The sequence below is a fragment of the Acanthopagrus latus genome, chromosome 22, assembly GCF_904848185.1.
Source record: "Acanthopagrus latus isolate v.2019 chromosome 22, fAcaLat1.1, whole genome shotgun sequence".
Lineage (NCBI taxonomy): Eukaryota > Metazoa > Chordata > Actinopteri > Spariformes > Sparidae > Acanthopagrus > Acanthopagrus latus.
The window spans coordinates 21,490,233-21,511,532 of record NC_051060.1 but is presented as its reverse complement, the minus strand read 5'-3'; the positions used below and the strand labels follow the sequence as shown (position 1 = coordinate 21,511,532).

The 21,300-nt window shown below is 42.9% G+C and overlaps 1 protein-coding gene across 10 annotated transcripts in view; it reads left to right on the top strand.

Annotated features, from left to right (window-relative positions):
• The window catches only part of LOC119013046 (1-phosphatidylinositol 4,5-bisphosphate phosphodiesterase beta-1), a 176,253-nt gene that overhangs the window by 30,259 nt on the left and 124,694 nt on the right, over positions 1 to 21,300 (top strand). The window lies entirely within an intron of this gene.

Genomic DNA, 21,300 nt, shown 5'->3' with positions numbered 1-21,300 from the left:
TTCTTCAAAACCATCAGCATATATTTTTGTCCCCCCCCAAAAAAAAAAGTCTGTATCCCCCTATTACAAACAACTTTTTTTCTCTCTCTCTTTGCATCTTTACACATCCTGGAAACTCACACCATTAAAATAGCTGAAAAAGTCAACATTTAAAAAACCACACTGTTGCTTTTTAGTTGTTGATTTTCCATACATAGGAATAGCAAATCGTCCGTTTACTTTAAAGTTTTTAAATAACATTAAAAAAAAAAGAAAAAAAATATGGCTTGTGTAATGTTTCCCTGTGAGCGCAAAACGAGCAGAAGACACGTCAACTCTCGCTATTAATTGATCGAGGCGTTAATAGCCGGCTCAAACGCTGTTTAGCATTTGGATTAAGGGGGGCTGATAGATAATGGAATGACAATGTGTTGCTTTTGCGGTTTTAAAGGATTAGACCCTGTACATGTGTGTCTGACAGCGCCGCTGATTTATCCGCGCTTCATCCTGGATCAATCTTTTCATTTCATTCCAGTTCACAGCAGTTGATCAATATATGAGAGGCAGATCCAGGCTGCACACATTGCTCTCTCATATCTGTCATACTGTGAGAGCCAAGCGAGAGAGTCTCATGAGACGTCCATTTATCAAGACGGCCATATTTTTTCACTTAGTTCAGCTAAAACTGTCCAAAGCTTCTCTTTAAGAGGTCGCTTCGGTCTGAAATGAAATGTGCACTCAATCTTAATGTATGTTGAATATTATACATTTATGTTTGCAGAGTACCGGCTGTACGTGCTCTCAGTGGCACAAAAAGTGTGAGAAAAACTTTTGCTGTTTTGTTTTGTTTTTTGTAGCCTGTGGGGTGTCGTCAGCATCATTAATGTTTGGGTCATCTCCATAAGAAAAGCCCCCATTGATTCCCTCTAGTGACTTCCATTAGGTGATGATGGTGGGGCAGGCGGCTGTGTTTTGGCCAAAGCGCCGGACCTGTTTTCCTCGCAGAGATGGCAATAGATTAAATCCCACAAGAGATCACAAGATATCTTTGTCTCCTTCCAGGACAATAACATTTCATGAGGGATAATCCCAGATCATCCACTTAGCAATTAAAATACAGAGAGAGGCCCGTGGGTGCATGCCGTTACCTGAGTGGCGGTGTGTGCTGTTCCTTGGCCTTCCCCTCGCTGGATCCAAGCGCTCATGATTTTACACTTTTTCGGTGGTAAATCTCTTTGTCTAATCTTTTTTTTTTTTCCCAATGAAGTTCTTCCAGTCGAGTTCTTTCATTCGTTTGTTCTTCCATTCACTCGTAAAGTCAAAGTGCGGAGAGAACATGTGCACTCATTCATAACACTTAAATCTGCTCTATTGTCATGTTAATCTGTTGGCAGTGACAGTTAGGTCTTTTTTTTTTTTTTTTCGCCAAAACACCACTTGGTGAGCGGAGTGCTCTAAAACCCAAACCAAGGTAAAAGCTGCTCGGCATTTAGATGCTTTAGATTTTGGGGATAAGGCCTCGCACAGTAAGCCGTGAGCATCTTTAATTACCCGAGTGAGAGGATTAGAAAGAGAGGGCTTTATCTGATGTTTTCTCCCTTTTTTTTTTTCCTTTTTCTTCTCTGTGTATATAAGTGTGTGCGGCGCGTATGAGTGGGCATATGAAGGTGTGTGTTCTGAGTGCACACACACACACACACACATCTTGTACTTGCCTTGGCGCAGCTTGTGTCAGGAATGTGTCTAGCCAAGGCTGTTGAGGGACTTCATCAGAGCGGTTTGAGATGATCATGCAGCTCTGATAACCGCGCATATCATTGTTTTGGGCCAGATACATCGCGCTTATCTAATCGCTCGCCGCTGATCCAATTACCTTGCTGATTGAAAGGACAGCACCACAGAGCGATACGCTGGCAGCCAGAGAGGGCAGGTAGAGAGATATGCTATCTGCAGGCACAAATGAACGACCTATAGGGGAGGGCTCCGAGAGGTTAAACTGTGACTCAGCCAGACAGCGACCACCACCATCACTGCGCTCATTATTTCCTTCCAGCAGGCGTTTTGTTTGTTCATGATAGCAGTAAATAGTCTCTGAATGTTAAAGCATAAAAACCTCAAGGTCAAGACGGAGGCACTTCGCTGTACTTTAACGTCACGCAGCCCATTAGGACGGCGGTTTGCTAACTCCTCTCACAGGCAGTATTTTCTAGATGTTCTCCTCTCTCAAACAACAGCTTATAGGAAGGGGAAATATTATTCAAGTTGGAAATGCAGTTGTCAAAACAAGAGCATATGCTGCGCAAGGGTTCCCACACTTATGTTTAAGCTCAGCTCCATGATATTTCTGTAAGATGTGCCATGCTCATTTTTTATGGTTGTGCAGCAGTGATTGAGTTTTCACAGATGCAGTCGCTACAGGAACTTCATGTGAGTAGTTTACCACAAAATAACAGCTTCAGAATCATTTCGATGGTACACTGTCTTTCCCGTTCCTCATCCTAAATGCCTGTTCTTGCCCTAGAAGACGCAGTCTCCTGCAAGAGGTACGCAAAGACCCACGTCACTCGCTATCAGCTTCTGATCTTCAGCTGAGAGGAAGCTAGCGCGGTATTCTTTGTAGACGCTTATCATTTTCCCAACATGCTGCGCAATCAAGTGAAAATATGACAGCTACAGTAGCCTGAACGGCAACAAACAGGACTGAATTTGATGAATTTAATGTTTATCATACCACAAATTAAACAGGAATTAAGGGGTGAAGACATTTTAATCAGAAAGATCTTCATTGACTGATTAATTATGCCCTTTGTTGTAATGACTGAATAAACTGAAAACAGAATTACCTTGGCGGACCCTGCCACCTTTCTAGCTTCAAACAGTGTTCTGTGGATTTTATTTCCATCTAAGAACAGTTAGTTTATTCAGCTTATATTCAATAAAACCTGACAAGGTTTGTTTTATCATGTAACAAAGATTCTCGCCTGTGTGTTATATATTTTTGTAATCATTTTAAAAACAGCAGATACCTTCACTGGTATGTTCCATTCATCCTTCACCTCTGGGGGAAATCATCCTCAGCAACCAAAAGAATAATATACAGTAAAACCACCATCATGTACTTTCCTTCAGCTAATAGATGTATCTTTTTCTCGTACGGAAACCCCCTTAAGGGAGAACAATGTGTAATACATAACACTTATACTTACAAAAGTAGGGGGGGGAAATACTTGAGGTTATTTGAGGGAAATTAGGACAGAATGTGTTTTGTTGTTTTAATACGTAAATCCTGAGGAAGAGGAGAAGACACGGTTTATTGTCTTCTTGTACATGCTCATTTCTTTGCATGCCACAGTGTGTGTGTGTGTGTGTGTGTGTGTGTGTGTGTGTGTGTGTGTGTGTGTGTGTGTGCGCGCATTTTGTGCTGGATGTGGACGCCGCGGCCTTCTCTTGTCATCACGTACATTCCAGGAGTCAGGGGGCAGACGAAGCCCTGAGATGACACTGCAGATCCAACTATTAGCCTTTCACCTGCTGTTAACAGCAACTTGGCTAGACACAGGGCCTGCATTCCTCCGCTTTGAGCCAGATGTAGTCTTAACACACAGTAACATACCTACAAGGAGATAATCCTCGGAGATGCGTGCTCGAAAACGAGGAGCGATCTGTCGCTGTTGTTCGCCTCTAATTCGACGCTTCGAGCGAGGCTGTCTTTTTAATTTGGAAAACCAGTAAAAACTTCATCAATCCACATGTGTTTGACAGCAGAAGCACGACTGGCGGGCCATGCCGAGCACGTGCACATGGTGCATGAAAGAGATTGCGGGGAAACGGGACACATTTCATATAGGTTGGTCCCGAAATGGAAACCCACCAAGGTCAGAGACGGCCAGCTAGAAAGCCAGAGTCAATATTTATGGATACTGAACATGTGGCACACTTCTCAACCCACTAATTTGAGCAACAAGTCCACCTCCAGATTATATGGCCTCGCTGAGATCACAAAAGAGAGCTCCAAACCTCTGCTCGCATGTTTCAAATATTGAGAAGCACGTTGAGGTTGGTCACTGACTAGAAGCTGTGCATAATTTGGCAAATTGGCACACTGTTTATTTGTTTGTGTTTTAATTTCCTGTGTAAACAGGGGAAAAGGCAGCTTTGATCAGTCAGTGAGGGCTGTCCCTTTATCCAGAGCTGTAGTTTGTAATTATCAGTATCATTGGTGTGTGTATATACTGTATATATATATATATATATATATATATATATATCACTGTAATTATCATATTGTGAAATGACTTTTGGTCGACTTTTTATGAAAACCAAAAAGGGCAGAGTTCCATATTTAGATTTTGAAATCATCTTGTTTTGTGTCAGGGAAAAAAAAAAAGGGTCACACATTGTCTTTTATTTATGAGGCACGTGTCGTTTGAAGTCGAAACCCATGTTGTTGTTGTTTATCCTCGCACATGCTAAAACAGGGCGACGAGCGATGCCTTCGCGCTCTGGCTTTATCACAGCGATAACACCGCATGGCCGTAAAATCAGTAAACCAGTACGGAACATTTAGCTCCGCGCGGACCTCACACTTTAACAACTCACAATAGGAATCACATAAACACATGCTTCGTTTAGTGAACCAGTCGGGATGAGAGGCAACGACTTCCATTTCAGAGGGCGAGAGAGAGAGAGAGAGAGAGAAAGAAGGAGACATAAATACAGGGATCTGCCCTTTGAATGCAGTTCCACTCATAAAGACACCATGCGTCACTCAATTATACGTCTGCATGATTAGAAGCTTGGGCTACATAAACAGCCAGCGTCAAGATTTACATTTTACCGCTTAAGCACAAGCAGCTGTTTACCGGCCAAGGAAGGGAGGCAAACACTTAGCAAGTATCTATACGTGAGCCGGGATCGAGAGCTCGCACATCTCCAGCTAAAGATGGTTCCAATTAATAGTTGTTTATGGAGATCTAATGCAATACTTGCAGGAAGAGCTGATTGCTTTTTATGCTCTCATTTGCTACTGCTTCTGGGTTTTAAACATGTTAATTAATATGTGTATGCAGCAGAGTTAAACAGTGTGGCAGTGTAAATTGAAGCCCCCTTCCCCCCCCCCTGTGCAGTCCTTTAAAAGGTTCAGGAAGCCAAAAAGACAAATAGCAACATCCTGATAGAAGTGTTGTGACCTTCACAGGCAAATACAAACTGACAGCGTTTTCAATCACCGGCTGGATAAAATGAAAGAGCAACATTCTTCGTGCGCTTCATCCGCAGTGTCACGCCACAAGCAATAAAAGGGCACTGTAGCTTCAGACACTCCATTGCAACCATTTCAGCAACACCCGATGAGATTAGACCTTTAGCATGACGTCAGAAATGGTTTGAATCTAGAGGTTTTTTTATCATATGTGAGATACTGAGAAGGTTAGACAGAGCACATCATGTCAGGTCGGTATATTATGGCTAAGTAATGAGGGTTGTTTGTATCACAGTTGGAGAAGATGTGTTTCTCTTCTCCTTCTCCTCGTTACTGCTAATGAAGTGAAAATGTCTCCAATACACCCAGTATTGGATAGAGTAATCACATTTCCTTTCTTAATTCAGGTTCTGACTGCTGAGACATTTCTTCAATCGCTATTTCCTTGACACACTTCTTTTACAGGCACCATTTGTACCAAAACAATGTATAATATGACTACGCACAAACTTGTGTGGTTGAAATCAGCTCTAATCAGCAGTTTCAATATTATTTTCTATTATTAGAACTGTGTGTAATGTCCACGACTGTCATAGTGACACACTCAGAGAGAATTATTACCTTTTCTTGTAGCTCCCCTCAGGTCGGGGAAGAGTTTTACCATCTTTTAGCCTATTGTTTGGTTTATTTTACTGCCTACACCTTTCCTGTTTTGATTCATTTTAATGGCTCTCCTCAGTGTTGATTTCAGTCATTGCAGGCAGCTTTTTCTCTGAGACGAATTTCTGATGAACCCAGTGTAGCCTCCCTTCTTGGCTCTAACCAGCCACCAGACAAAATCGACAACTAGCTAGTAAGCACAGTTGAGCATTTTGCTGCAAAAAGCAGGATATTACACTAAGAAGCTGGAGGAGACCAAAACAGAGAGTGTATTTTCTACTTTTGTCAGAAATACAGCTGAAATTGAATGTTAATATTGTCTGAAAACTGCAGCATGTATTTGAAGGATATGTTCATCCAAAAATGACAATTTGGTCAGTATACACTCACTTGCAAGCCAGTGGAAAGTATAAGGTTGAAGTTTCGTAGTTCACAAAACAATTTTGGGGCTTTACAGCAAAACAGTGATGTAGCGTTCTCCTAAACATGTGTTTTAAAATGTTAATAAAACAACAGAAAAAAAACATGAAATGGCTCTATACAGCTCAGCCAGCATAGTTCAAGTTTCTGGAAGTCCCTAATATCCCAAATTGATTTGAAAAAACATTATTCACACCTTCAACACGTAGCTATGGTAAAGATTTTGCCTTTAAAACGGGAATGAATAACATCTTTTCAATATCTATTCAATTTTGAGACACATTTTTTGGTTTCCCCATCTGCTTCAGTTGTTTAGAAGAATACTGCAACTCTGTTTTGCTGTAAAGCTCCAGAAACATTTTGTGGGTGACCAAACTTTCCATCTGCATGAGTGTGAGTAGATAGTGATGTAATTTTTGGCTGAACTTATCCTTTAAAGTACCATTCGCTAGCTGGATCGGCTTATATCAACTTAGAGGCGATGATGTGTCAGAGTTGTGTTCAAAGATGTTTTTTGTTTTTTTTTTCTGCTCACCCCAACTGACCAACGACATCAGTTAATGCAGGTTTAAAGGTGAGATGAAAGAAAACAGGAGCTGATTGAAAGCTAAGCTACGCTGGTGTTGTTCGCAGATATAAAAGCAGTAAATCACACGCTATCACCTGTTTGCTGTGCCACTGTGACTTTCATTCAGTCATGAATGCTGTGTTTTCTCTTTAAAGGATATACAGCAGAATAAATGTCATCCATATTTGCTGACAAGGTGTGGTGAGCGAAAAAAGTATTCACCTTTCAGTCTTATTCTTTTCTTGCCTCCACACAGTTATTAGTTGCTCGTTGCATTGCAGCTGCGGCGAACATTAAAAAAAAAGCAACCTATGAAACACCTTTATGCAAATACATACAGCTGTAGCAAAATGCACAACGACCAGCGTTGGCGTTTGTTGAAGTTGGTCCGGAACAAACCTGTATCATTGTCACGTTTCATTATTGTGGTGTCGTGCTGAGTCTGATCCCGGCCGTGCAGCCTGGAGCGAGCAGAACAGCAGGGTTGTCTGACAAGAGGGGGGAGAGAGAAGGCTAGCAGGCTATAGGGAGGACCTGATTGTACTCTGGCATCCACAGAATGACATTATAGCTGTGTGGTTTCATGATAATAATAATCTTCAGAGCAGCTGTATAAACATTTAACTGACATCCACTCCCTGGGCATGCAGTATGTATCTTTAACTTCTACTAGGGCCAGTCTGATGCAACTATTCATATCTCCGCCCATCTTCTTCTCCCCCCCTTCTCTCTCTCTCTCTCTCTCTCTCTCTGTCTCTCTCTCTCTGTCTGCCTGAGATACATGATCCATGTTAGTATTTGCTGTAAATGTCAATGGAAAAATGAATGTTCACATCACATTAAGCTTTCAACGTTTGAAGGGGGAAAGCACATCATGTTACGAGGAACGAGCTCGGCCGGGCTGATTTACTGTGCCGACTCGCACGGAGCTGTGACAGTTGTCTCGTTTCATTCACTTTTTTAAAAAAGAAAAAAAAAAAACAACAAAAAACTGGGAAGCTGTTTTCAAAAAAAAATTGGGACTCAACAGAGGCCAATAAATTTAGACAAACCCTTGCACTGGCCCCTCACAATGTAGCCTATTTCCTGGTAACATTTGTCTTAATTCGTGGCAGTTTGTGTAAATATTTATGTCACTAAACTAACTGTTCTGTATACAGTAAGCCCCCCAATCTTCCCTGGAATGTGATTTAATTGGCGGTTTCCTCTGTTTATCCTGTTTCATACGGTTATGGGCAAGTTTACTGTAATGAATAATCAGGTAGATAAAATGTGGCCTTAAATTAAAAGTCCTCCTTAAAGGAAATCAAATGAAGGTTAATACCCGTTTCATGCCCCCTGTCTGTAATTCACGTTCTCTCATCACATGCCAGATTACCATTATGTGTCATTTGTAATACAATAAACAGACTCCAGATGGCTTGGATTCTCTTGAATATACACAGAGCAACAGAAGCTATGGGGAGAGCTGCTGTATTTTCACTGTGTAGTCAGACAGCCAGGCCGGCTCTCTTACAGAAGCTGGCATATCGTCTCCTGAAAACATGCTTACGCTCATAATGTGAGACAGGGAAATGAGGACAATGATTAAAAAAAGGTTCAAGGGTCTGAGATTAGTGTCGATAAGTGTAGATGACTTAGCCTGAAAGAATGTAACCATATTGAGTAGCTTCTTTTCTGCACGGTTCTTCCTTGATATTTAAATGCTTCCCAGCGGCAGTGTAGTGAGCAATATCAAAGTAGTTTCCTTGTTCCTCACACATCTTTGACATTTCCCAGTGGAGCAGGCAAAGTAAACAAAAGGCAAGAAATGAGCGTTTTCTGATCTCCCAATTCATCTTGGCTCCCGCCTTGTCATTGCACGCTGCGCTTTTTATATCCATACCGCAGCCAGACGTGTGTGAGGGCTGGTTCTTTTCCGAAACACACTTTATAACATATGCATGACATACGAGATGTCAGCTGCAGACTTACTTAAACACCTCTGTTATGATGGCTATCTCACATCCGACAGTGATTTATCCGTGATTATTTGGCCTCTGTGTTTGGGGCAGAGGAGGAGGAAAACAGCACGCGTTCGGTTTGTGCACGGATCATCGAGGAACACTGGGCCTCTTGTCAGTGTGTCGAATTTTACCCCAGAATGAAACATTATGTTTTTCTAACCTGGTTAAGTAATCACATTACCTAAGACTCCATAAAGTGGAACAAACAGTAGCATATAACCCTGACTTCGTTTTATGTGCGGTGAGTGACAGATTGGCTTTCATCAAAGAGGCAACCAAAGAAGTTATATGGTCATTTTGCTATGCTAAGAATACTAAATTGATCCTCATATGTAGAACATCTGGTGAAAAGCAATTTCCACCCAAGTGTTTTAGTATTTCCTCCTAATTAATTTCACATGTACATGACAAGAGTGGGCGGCCTCCCAGAACCCAGGCACAAAAGCCAGCTTTGTTTCACCTTTTGAAAATTCATCTACGGTTGCCGGTTAAGAACTTGCTGCCGCTTTGACGCTTGAAATCAATTCTTAAAGCAGCATTTTGGAGAGAAAAAATTCATCTCGCGCCTCAGTGGCATGGGGGGGCTAAAGGTTTACATTCATGGTGACTTGTGGATCAGGCGGCGCATGTCAGGCACAGTTGCGTGAAACAGGCGTAGATGAGAGAGAGCAGGCACAGAGCCTGAAGAAGAGTGAGTGAGAAGTAAGTACTAAGCCACCAATCCAAGCCATAATGAAGGAGTGTGTGATAAAAATGTAGAGTATTAGAGGCAGTTTTTGGATCCGTGGATGAAATTCTTGAAGCTGCCTGTCTTGACTCGGAGCACCTTAAAGTAACAACTCTGTCAAAGTGGTTGACAGAAAAAAGAAAAAAAAAAACATTAAAAAAAAACACTTTTTTATTGATCTTCCAGGTTTGAATCAGCTTTACAAGCAGTGCTGCCAAATATAACAGCGTTTCTTGGGAGATGATCTCGAGGTAGATCAAGCAGTTTATATCATGAACATAAATGACTGTCTGAGCGACGGGCGTCTCGGCTTGTGAAGGTGATTCTGTGAGACACAACACTTCTTGTTATTACTTGTCCGGATGACAAGTCAAAAGAGCTCCTTGAACATTGGTGTCGACAGATGAAAAGTTGGCTTGATCAGATTAATCATTAAAGTGAGAGATATGAGCATACCGCAGCATTGTTTTTGACACCATCTCGATGCAGCTCGATCTGAGATGTCTGTTTGGATAGGGCGTCTGGGACCACCTGGATGAATCCAACTTTTGTTTGTCAAAACCGCACATTTCTCACCTGAAAGGTCTCGTCTTTACAGCGGGTTTCCCCCCCCTAGAGAGTCAGAGAGTCTGCTTTTCATCTACCCGAGCTCTTCATCTTGAGAGGGAGATGTGATGCATGGCTACAGAAGAAATAACTGTCCAGAGGTTGCTCGCGGAGGTCTTGTCTGTACATAGGCGAACAAGAATGGGCGGTATTTACCCACACAGATGCAGAGGTGAGATACAAGCAGGTGTTTACAGGAATGTTTGAAGTTAAAGGGAGATGGTGTGTTGCGATTAGAGCCCCGAGTGAGTCGGACACTGTAGGTGTTTCTGCTTACAAGAGACCTCATCCCTCCTTATCTTTTCATTTCTTCTCCCCATCTGCTCCGTGTTTTGATAGCTAAGCTTGACTTTCAACTCAATTTTGCACCGGGGAAGCATGACATATTGCCATTCCGGACATATTCCTACTATTTCATACGACCGGTGACAGCAGAATAGCCGCTGTTTGCCTCCCGGGAAAGAATCCATCACACAAACCTCTCGATTCCTTGCTGTGTTTCTGTTCGTAGGATAAAGAGTTCAAGGATTTCTATTGTTCAGTAAGATTGCTATTACCTCTACTGTTTGCGGAGTTCAGCTGCTGCACCCAAGCGCTGCGCCGGCCGCAGTGAAGAAGCCCTCCTTTCTATCGCAGCTTCAAAGCATTTTTCCCTGGGCGGCAGAGTTACAGGTTCTTTGTGGCATGGGTTATTTGTCAGAGGGTTTGGAGAGTGACTTGTTTCACTCTGTTCTCTGAAAAAAAAAGGCCCGTGCGTGAGTGCTTGAGCAGTCTAAAGTTACAGCCATGAGCCCCAGTATTACAACCCGATGACTGACAGGAAAAATGGGGTGAGCTCTTTTCCTGGGTTCTAACAAAAACACCAATAAGAAGGAGAGGGAAACAACAGATTAGACTACTGATCTCAATCTGCTCTCCTTTGGTTATTGGGAAATAATAGCTCTGAAAAGGAAGTCATTTAAAAGGGCCTTTAATCAATTCCCCCTTTGACGAGCAAGCGGCATGAAAGGCTTGAGCGAAAGGGAGAGCGTGCTTCTATAGCCCGAGCGTTTCGGTGTGGGGGAAGTACGGGAGAGATGGGCTCTAATTTGTGTGCTCATGGTGTCCAGGCATCTCCAAAGCATTCGATCACCACCACAGCAGGCCTTGATGCCATGTGTGAGTGCAAATGCTTCCAAGGCTCCCTGGTGGTAAAATCACATTGCCAAAATGACCACCAACTCTAAATGAAACACTACCCCCTTTTTAAAAGGTCCCATTCAAAACCCAGTGGTTTTTTTTTTTTTTAAAGGCGCATAAGGTAGCAATTTCCCTCAAATATGGCGTAGCCCAATAACCGTTGAAGTAACTGACACCACGTCAGGGCGAACGAGAGAATTTTTTTTCTTTATGCGTGGAGGAATTAGCTGGATCTAAGAGAGTAAAAAATGGTGGTAAGGAATGCTGTAATTGTTGCACGGATCTACATTCTTGCCATCACTGTAATTCTTCACCTCTTCTTGTTTCATAGAGTAGAAAGGTCCGTGCACAGAGTGAGCACTTTGTTCATTCCAAAGCATGCACAAATCTGTTTTAAGTTCAAGAGAGGAGGAACCCTTTAATTTAAACCCTAAAAATGAAGTCATTCATTCCCTGCTAAACTGCTCTGTGACCCATAAGGTTAGGTAAACAAGTGTCCCTTGCATTACTGTCAGAAAGACCCAGCCCCTCACTCTGCCGTGATGTAAACTCCCACTATCCTGTTATAGCTGCAAGAGGAGAAACTGGAGGGATTGGCAAGAAAGAACGAAGAAATGTATTCATGTGGGCTTTTTTTTTTTTTTTTTTTTTTGGATGACAGAGGGAGGGAAAGTCGGTACCTGAGGCTGTTCTCAGGAAGGTGTCCTACAAGGAAAAACGTTGTCTACTTCCAAAGCTGAAAAACCGAGGGAAGGGAGGACAGGCCACAATGCGCAGAGCCCAGCAGGCCTGCTCAGATCTATTACCAGCTCCAGCTCCAGCATGGGCTGGAATGTGAGGAATCCTACTGGGCTGGGGTTCTAGTGCAGGGGTCCAAACCTCACACTCATTTTCCCTTCACTTTTTAGTATTGTATTTGGATAGGTGATTGTAATGCAGCACGAACTATTACTATGGAGCGATAGTTCTGGGGGGATGGCTGCAGACCGAGCTGAGATGTTAGTTACACAAGAAACCTGCACTGAAACTTCCTGAATATTGTATTTTAAAGATTAAATAAAGAGACAAAGCAGCTGTTTATTTAAACAAAAAAAAAAAAAGAGAGAGGGAAAAAAAAAAGTGAATGAACAGCAGCAGCTTTGGCATGACGAAGAATTCTACTCTGGATATCGCTAATGTGACACTAATTGCTTCTTAGCCTGTCAGTAGACAAGAGAGAGAAGAGACAGAAAGACAGAGGATGAGAGAAAAGGGGGAGAGAGAGTACCGGGTGCTGACTGAGGGTAGTAATGACTGCCAATGGAATGCCTATACCCATAATCCTCTCTGTCACCGCTGACAGATCCTCTTGACCTCTGAACTCCTGATGTAAGGAAGGGAAAAAAAGGAAGTCACAACTTAATAAAATTACCCGATGGTTAGCGCTTGTTTCGGTGCGGCAGTTGTCGACTGTTTACGGAGGTAGAAATGTGTCCGTGCGTCTCAACAGTCAATCTGAGGAGCTACGAGGTAGAGTTGAACCATCCGCTGTTTTGGATATGCCCTTTGATTGTTGCTCTGCGCATGTGTGCACTCCAACACGTTAGGTCAAAGGGCAAGACATTTGTGACAAAACCAGTGAGTGTGAACGCGGTGATACCCAGAGGTGCCGTATCACGTATTCTAGCACTTTGAATCCAGATATTTCAGATAGCCATTTCTTCTCTGACATTAGCACCGCAGTGCTTTCCTGTGGTTTGCCTGCCAAATCACTCACACATTACACAAGTATCTGACAGTGTATGTGTGTGTGTGTGTGTGTGTGTGTCGGAGGCACACTGCGATCTATATTTCAGCAGGCGGGCTCGGTCTGAAGACGTGGGCCAAAGCTGTCAAAAGTTTGTCATCGATTCTCTCTGCCTTGTCATCAGTCTTATCTGATCGCACTGTGCTTCTCGCTCCGTGCTCTCCTCCCTCGTGGCTAATGCAAACACAGAATCCCTGTGCTCAGGAAATTCTAGGGAGGGCCTACAGAGGGCCTCTTAAACAATTTGTGGGTGTCTGCGTGGTAGATGTGTGAATATATATATATGTTCCCTGTGCTCGGCATACCAAGTTATAGTCATTTAATGTGATGTAGGGCTGAAGGGAATGATTGTTTTCATTGTTGATTAAACTGTAGGTTGCTTTCTCGGTTTTTTGATAGATGTTTGGTCTATAAATTCTCATAAAAAATGTGGATCAGTGCCTCCCAGAGACTAAGATGACGTCTCAAACGTTCCAAACCCAAAAATATTCAGATTGTTGTCATAGAGGAGTGTAGAAACCAAAAAATAACCCACAGATTTAAGAAGCTGAATTCAGAGAATGTTGACTTTTATTCTCTTAAAAAAGTTACCTCAGCTGTCTATTATCCTAACAGGTGGTGATTTATTTAATAGTTGACAACTAATTAATTAATCCTTGCAGCTCTAAATGTATTAAAGTATTTGTTATGCAGCAGAATGGCCCCCACAGTATCATATTAGAAGTTTTTTATTACTTTACTATGCTCCCATATGCTATCAAACGTGCAATAAGCATAATTAATGTTAATGAGACACGATTAAATGTGGCTTTTGTCTATATTTAAAATCTTGGAAAAACTTGTCTACAAAAGAGATAATCTCACTAAACAGAATCATAGACAGACAGACCAAATTATCTACATGAATATGCTGAAATTACATTAACACACACAGCACAAACTGTTTTTTCTTGGGCTGAATGTAAAATTTATATTAATATGTTCCTCCTCCTCTCTTTACCGATGACTGATGATGATATTCTTACAGTTAATAGTTGCAGCTCTTACGTGATTTCATGCAATTCTAAAAATATAACTTGAACAGTAAAAGAAATATGTCATCTCATTGCAGAATATATACATATACTGCATTTCATCACCTGTTTGCCGAGTCATATAGTTTTAACCAGCAACATTAAGTCTAGCCACTCTTTATATTACATGTACTGTACTAATATAATAGCTTCGCATTCTTCTTCTACACGTTTGACACTCGGTAGCATTACTCCACCAAGTGACTTTTCTTCTTTATTCTGTAAACTCCTGTAAACAGCTCCCATCTGCTGGCCTGTAACATTTTGCATGCAGGCTTTTGGTATTATACTTGTGCATTCATTGATGAGGCCAGTCGTGTCTTTATCATTCTTCTATGTTCATCCTACAGATCATACGTGACTATAGGATGTGCACGGTTCTGTGTGTAAGCGTGTCATCATCATGTTTCTGCTCCTACTCTCTTCCTCCTCCTGAGTCTGCTGCACTGACAATTCGTTTGACAAACATGCAATCACCGTAGTTACAGACAGCCCCTTTAGTTAGGGTAGAGCTCAGTGTGAATTATGGTCGAGATGGAAACCTTTGAATTATGGGTAAGCTCTGAAGTGCCTCTTGTCCAGGGAAAGAAGAAGAGGAGGAGGAGGAGGAGGAGGAGGGATCTTTACAGACTTGCGACACAGAAGAGTGCTGACAGAGGCCTGGCCCGGCAAACTGCAGCAGAACCAGAACAACAAGAGGCTAACCCAAACACGGACCAGCAGAACCGGAGAAAACCCAGCCTGGGCAGGGTCAGACGGTGCATCTCACCGCGGACACAGTGAAGGAGGTTGACGGCGCGTAACCTCTCACCAGTCGATCCGCCATTTGCTCAAGCCAGCTCTGCGAACACACGCTTGGAAAACAGCATTGCCGGCATTCCTGCCTAATTGTACATTTGTCCTCTTTCAAAGGGAAGAAGTGTTAGGCCAGTTACAAAGAATCTTGGGATAGGGCGATAGGGCCAGCATCCGTCCCTAGCCTCCTGAGGGCTATTTAAAGGTACAGTAGGCTGTATTTTCCGCCGCACAGTGAGGCACCCACCCTTCCGCCTGGCTCCATATTGGAACCAGATGCTGCTGGATGCGAGGCCCCACTAATTTAAGTGGACAGGGCAGATGGAAGCGACTCGCCCTGCATGCATACCACCCCCTGTTGGCTTTCATGTGATGAAAAATCTCTGCAGTATGGCGGGGGAGGTCCACTCAGTGAAACACACATGCACTACACACACACACACACACACACACACACACACACACATTAATACAGCATGAACACACATTGACGGACGCACATGCTCTTTTTCTTTCAGTAACTGCTGTACACAACCACAGAGACACAGAATCATAGCAACAAAACACACACACACACACACACGCATGCACTCTGGAAGATACGTTGGGACTTTTTCAGAGAAAAGGGGATTATACGCCATGAAATAGAGTAATCCCGGAAATAATTCTGATGAAACTGAGCTCCTTACAAATGTCTATTGACAAAAACACAGTCTGTGTCATAATTGAAAGCACAGAGAAGATACGTATTACGATGAAATTATTTTCCTAGATTTGATAAATATGAAATGAATGTAAAACACAAAAACAAACAAAACAATATCTGTGCACTGCGAGCAAAGTTTTGACAGTCTCAGAAAATATGTGATATTGTTGGCACCGCACTTGATGTTTGGCAGCTTCCTCCGTGAAATTTATATTAAATTTCTTTCAAAAGCTGACCAGGTCCAGAAAATTTGGGGCTAGCCTCAATAGAAAAACACCACCCACTAACTTACTTATTTCTCTTTCTTGTTTATACTCCAAACATTCAGCAAGTGCCGCAGCCTCCTCTCTCGGCCGTGTGTTACGCTGAATATCCCCACGAGTTAGAGGAGAAGGACTAAAGCCCTGTCAGAGAAAACGCTCATCACCTGGTAGGAAGACACTGATGCGACGCTAAGCCTGCAACCCTATCCCATCATAAATTACAACAGCACCTAGCAACCGTAAGAACTATTGTATCGTTCCTCGGCATGTGCGTCCACATTGGTGTGTGTGTGTGCATGTGGCGTGAGTACATGCATATACGTACGTGTATGTCTGCATAAGAAATAGCCCTCCATAGTGTGTCCTTTGTCTGCCGAGGTGACAGGTAATTGAGTCAAAGAGGATGGAGGAATTATGGCTGGGAAGCAATTTGAAACGTTGCAAGGCTTTAGAGCCAAACCCTCACTGGTGGTTAATTGCTGTGTGACACAGACGCATGCAGCCCTTTTGCTGCGTGAAAGGAAAATGTAGGGCTTTTTTAAAAAAAAAATGACATAGAAAACCTCAAATCTTTTTCGTTTATATGAATAGTTTATCCAAGAATAGTTTATCTGGTTTACTCTCTTATAAAAAAAGACTTTTTGATTCTCTGTGCTCTTTTCTGTCATATATGACCTGGAATAACCATGGCATATGCATTTAGGTGACCAATAAACAACGTTCCTCAGTTCTGGCAGCCACTTGCACACACCCATTGTCTCATCCCTCGGGATCATCTGGTGAATGTACACTAACTGTGAAGAGAAAACTTGCAGATTGGACAGGAAATTTCCTCTTTGATAGCACGTGTTTGTTTAGCTGGACTCGGTTGACCTGTGTTGACCTATCTCCTCAAGCTCTGCGGTCCGCAGCCAGAACCCTGCCTTGCACCCACAGCCATCCAGCAACAAAACAGCATTTACTACGCTGCTTTATAACCCACAAAACGAAAGCATATAACAAAGGTCTGTACATCGCATAGACTGACCTTCAGAACTAAAAGAGGGCTTGGTTGCTCTGACTTCAGGGAAGTGATTATACAGCATCTCCCAAGTGCTCTTCAATCAGTGCTTTACTTGAAGTTGATCTCCTAGTAATTCATCTATTTTTGGTATGTAGTATGACTAAGTTTTGTCAGAAGATGGGGCAAAACTCGTCAGAATTTTGAAATACACCAGAGTAACGTGTTACAGCTGTCTTGGTCTTGCTGATCTTGGCTCTCTGAGTTCTTGGCCATTGCCTGACCTTCGGGGCATTTTGATTTTTTTTGACAACTCTGTTTGTTCAGTGCATATTAGATAAACATGTGTTGGGAATCCCCGCTCCAGGTGTACAGTGAATACTCCTATTCTGTGTGGAATTACGCGTGATTATGCAAAAACAGGATTCCTGCCCGAGCCCAACGCTGAGAAAATTAAGAAGGTGACTCATTCAGAATTTAATGTGCTGTGGCTGCTGAATCCCCGTGTTAAGGATAAGGGCACCTTTCGATCCAAGAAATCCGAGCGCAGCAACGACACACAAACACACACACACACACACACACACACACACACACACACACACACACACATACATGCATTAAGGAACACACAAACACAGAGGGGTTAAGGGGTTGCTTTGTTATCATGGAGGTGCCCTGTGGCTGTGATTAAGCGTTGTTTTCACTATCCCCCTGGTGTCCTAAAGCTTAGCTAGATGTCACAGCTATGGTAGGAATGCTCGAGCAGAGAGGCCATGAAGGGGTCACAGCTAGGATGTAAACATCAACATTTTCTTTCTTGAAAGGATTTAGGCCCACTTGAAGGGAAAAAGCTCTACCACAGCACAAAGCCTGATCCCTAACGCCACACCTGGCCTTAGGCACAGACCTATGACCAGCTTACCTCCACCTAATCCTCCATTTAAAACCATTTGTGGGGCACAAGACTGACCTAAGATCAGCATCTTAGTGCGGCCTAAGCTTAGTCAGCACTGGGTTGTTGCTGCGTGTAGGGATTGGAAGAAGGGCTTTAGCTCCAGATCGCTATCAGAGCAGACAGGAGTTTTACGCACTCTCTGGAACTGTGCCATAGCGGGCCGTGCACAATAGACCCTTTGTGCGTCGCCTGATTGGCAGATCTACTCATAACAAACACACTAAATGGTAAAGTCACAGTGGGAGGTGCGGGGGTCTGATAAATCCTGGTTTTCATTTAGGCACAATGATGCCTTTTGCTTTGTCTCAAGATGACAGTTGTTAAAGGACAATTGGACAGTGTGTAACTTAAAATTGATTTGGGGAATGCCATATAGGCGAGCTGCGACTCTGAAAACAATAAATGGCTGAAGAGACATAAAACATGTTTCTCTCTGTTTTATTTCCCTCCGGAAGAGAGCCCACTTCTCTCTTCCAGCTGTGTGTACATGGTTTGAATTAGCCCCACCGTCTCCCCAGAGGATGAGCTGTAATGATGCAAATTTAGGGCCCTCCTGACAAGACCTTGACACCTGATATGTTGGTTAACTCCCCGTTCCATGTTGGTCTTACCGATCCATAAATATTGAGTCCACAGGGACGGGTGTAAAGAAAAGAAACAAAGAAAGACAGAAACTCAGTTCTGTTGTAGTGTTACAGATCTGCAGCCCCATCTACTGTTGCGCCAGACAATAGGAGCAAAAGATGCCCAGAGGCACAGATGTCTGGGGTGAGTCTGTCTCTTAACTAAAGAAATACCCAGCTGCGAGGGAAGTGGTCAAAGGGAATGGCAATCGATTTTGGCCAGACATTTTCTGACTTGTTTGTCATGTGTTGTTATTGTTCAGAGCTGCGCTGTAAAAACTCGATTTCAGTAGCTACATCTCTCTTTCTGTTTCTCCCTCATTTTCTTAGTCTCTCCCTCAAACATGTGACCGTGGTTATGCTAACACAGCATGGGATGTGAACCATTTTTAGGCTGCGGCCACAACCGTGGCATCTGCAACCCTTCCACCCGGCCTCATCTGGAAGTTGCAAAATCTGGATCCGTGTGGCGGATGGACATATTTAAGTAAATATTAAGAAAAGCAGGAGTTTTGTTTGCAAACCAAACGTCTGATATTCCGTGGCAACTTCAGTGAGTGTGTATTTAGTTTCTTCTTTGCTTGCAAGCACAATTATATAAATAAAACAACACCGTGACAGCTGCTACCATACAGACACCCTCACGCCTAACAGTGTGGCTGCCCTACAAACAAAAACCCAAACGTTACTCTATATCTGCATCGGCGTAAACTGCACAATTACTAGTATTTGTCAGCTGTTTTTAAGTGGCTGTGTTGTCCTGCTCTGATCACTCTGACACGCGGGTAATGAGTTCTTTCTGACAGAGTGAAACTGGCCCAGCTGCGGCTCTGCAGGTGAATGATGTCTCCTACTTCCTGGCTGTGAAAGGGCTCTGTGTGGTCCAAGTTTCTTTACATCATACCAAAAGGTGCATGCATCGGGGACCTGTCATCCGTGTTGCCATTTGATATTCAAGAATACTTAGTTGATTGTTGACATTACCAACTGACCTTTTTTTTTGTTTTTAGTAGTGTGTGCATGTGTGTGTGTGTGACTGCATGTTTAAGAGTGTGTGTGTAAGGGCTTCTGTAGAGGTGTATAGTATCCACAGCTGTGAGGTAACTGCGCCCATAATCTGTCTCACCAGAACTGTGTAACCTGAGTTAGAGTGAGGTTAAGGGTCAGTTATTGAACTTGAATTACACTGGGAGAGGCCTCCCCCCCGGCCCCTCACCACCCCTCTCAGCCACCCTGTGGGGTTTGTTTGTTTTCTCTCCCAGTCTCTCCCAGAGCTTACCCAGTCCTCTGTAATGAGTCTTTAATACACACCCTCAGACATGTTTACACTGCATGTAACAGCGCTGGCCGTGTGATCTTGCAACACACTCAGACATGTGTGTCAAAGTATATGCTTGTGCATGTGTGTGTATGTATACATGCATGCATGCGTGTTCCCTTTCATTCCAACTCCCACCCTCTATTTTCCTCATTTCTGAAGTCTTTAGCCTGAGGGGAAGAACACCTGCCAGTTTTTTTTTTCCCCTCTTCAATCTCAGATAAGACAATAGAAGTAGTAGAGGTGTTTGGTTACACACGGCGAGGAATGAGACATATTAAAGCCTACGCTGTCTCGCCCACAAGGTCGCTGCAACTCTCCAGGTGTGAATAATGTCAAAAAAACACATTTTTGTGTCAGCGGAGTCAGGCCGGGGAGCAAAAGAGCTTCAGCGTTATGCTTTAAACTCATAATTTGACCTGAACCACAGGCCCTGGGCCCCCTCTGCAAGCTGTTAAGTTTTTAACATATCGTTTTTCACTGCACATGTTCCGTGTTATGTTAGTTACCAGGAATTTGGATTGAATGGACAATGAAGTTCCTGAACCTTGAGAGAAGGATTATTCTTAATCGTAAGCAGAGGAGAGCCACCAGGGGAAAACGTAAAAGTTATGCCACAGCACTCTCTGTTGGTGAGCGCCGTGCACTGTCCCATTAGAGATCCTTGGAAGTCCCAGCATGGCTTTGGTCTTTTTATAGGCAAGAAACCACATCCCTGGTGTCTTTGAAGAGCTCGTATTCACTAAGTAGTAGTTAGGCCTGCCAGTACTTACTCACTATTTTATAAGTATGAGTGGTAGAGGAACTCTTTGAACTGAACCCATTTAGAATCCCAAGGCTGATGGTTTCATAATACAGAAGTAAATAGACTATAGTCACATAATTAGCAGGGATGCCCATGAATTACTGTTGAGGGTTTTCCCTTGCACAGGTGGATAATGATCACAGGATTTAATAACTGTCCCTGCAGTTTGTGCTTTAAGTCGTTTTTTTGCACACATTCACACCTGGCTATAAACACACATCAGAATTCTTATTGTGACACACACACATATGGTCAGAGTCAGTGTGCACCAGAGGCTGTCGACACATACGCTGTCCAATTAATTATCAGGGGGGAATTTTTTTTTACGCTGCGCCATGCTGAAGTCGGGTCTTTAAAACCACATCAAGAACACACAGGAAAGAATTATATTCTGCCTATAAAATCTTCAATTATAGGCCAATTATAACCACATAAGTGTGAGTTGAGCAGCGTCCAGGATTACAGAATATGAGGCTGCCACGTTAGACACTTCACAAGGTTCATATCAGAATGGGCAACATTTTTTCTGTCTATACTTCATGATTACATTTTGATATTGTGTGTCTTTGATAATTATGAATATGGAATAATAAAGTTATGTAATGTTATAGATTAAGTTAGCACTTAA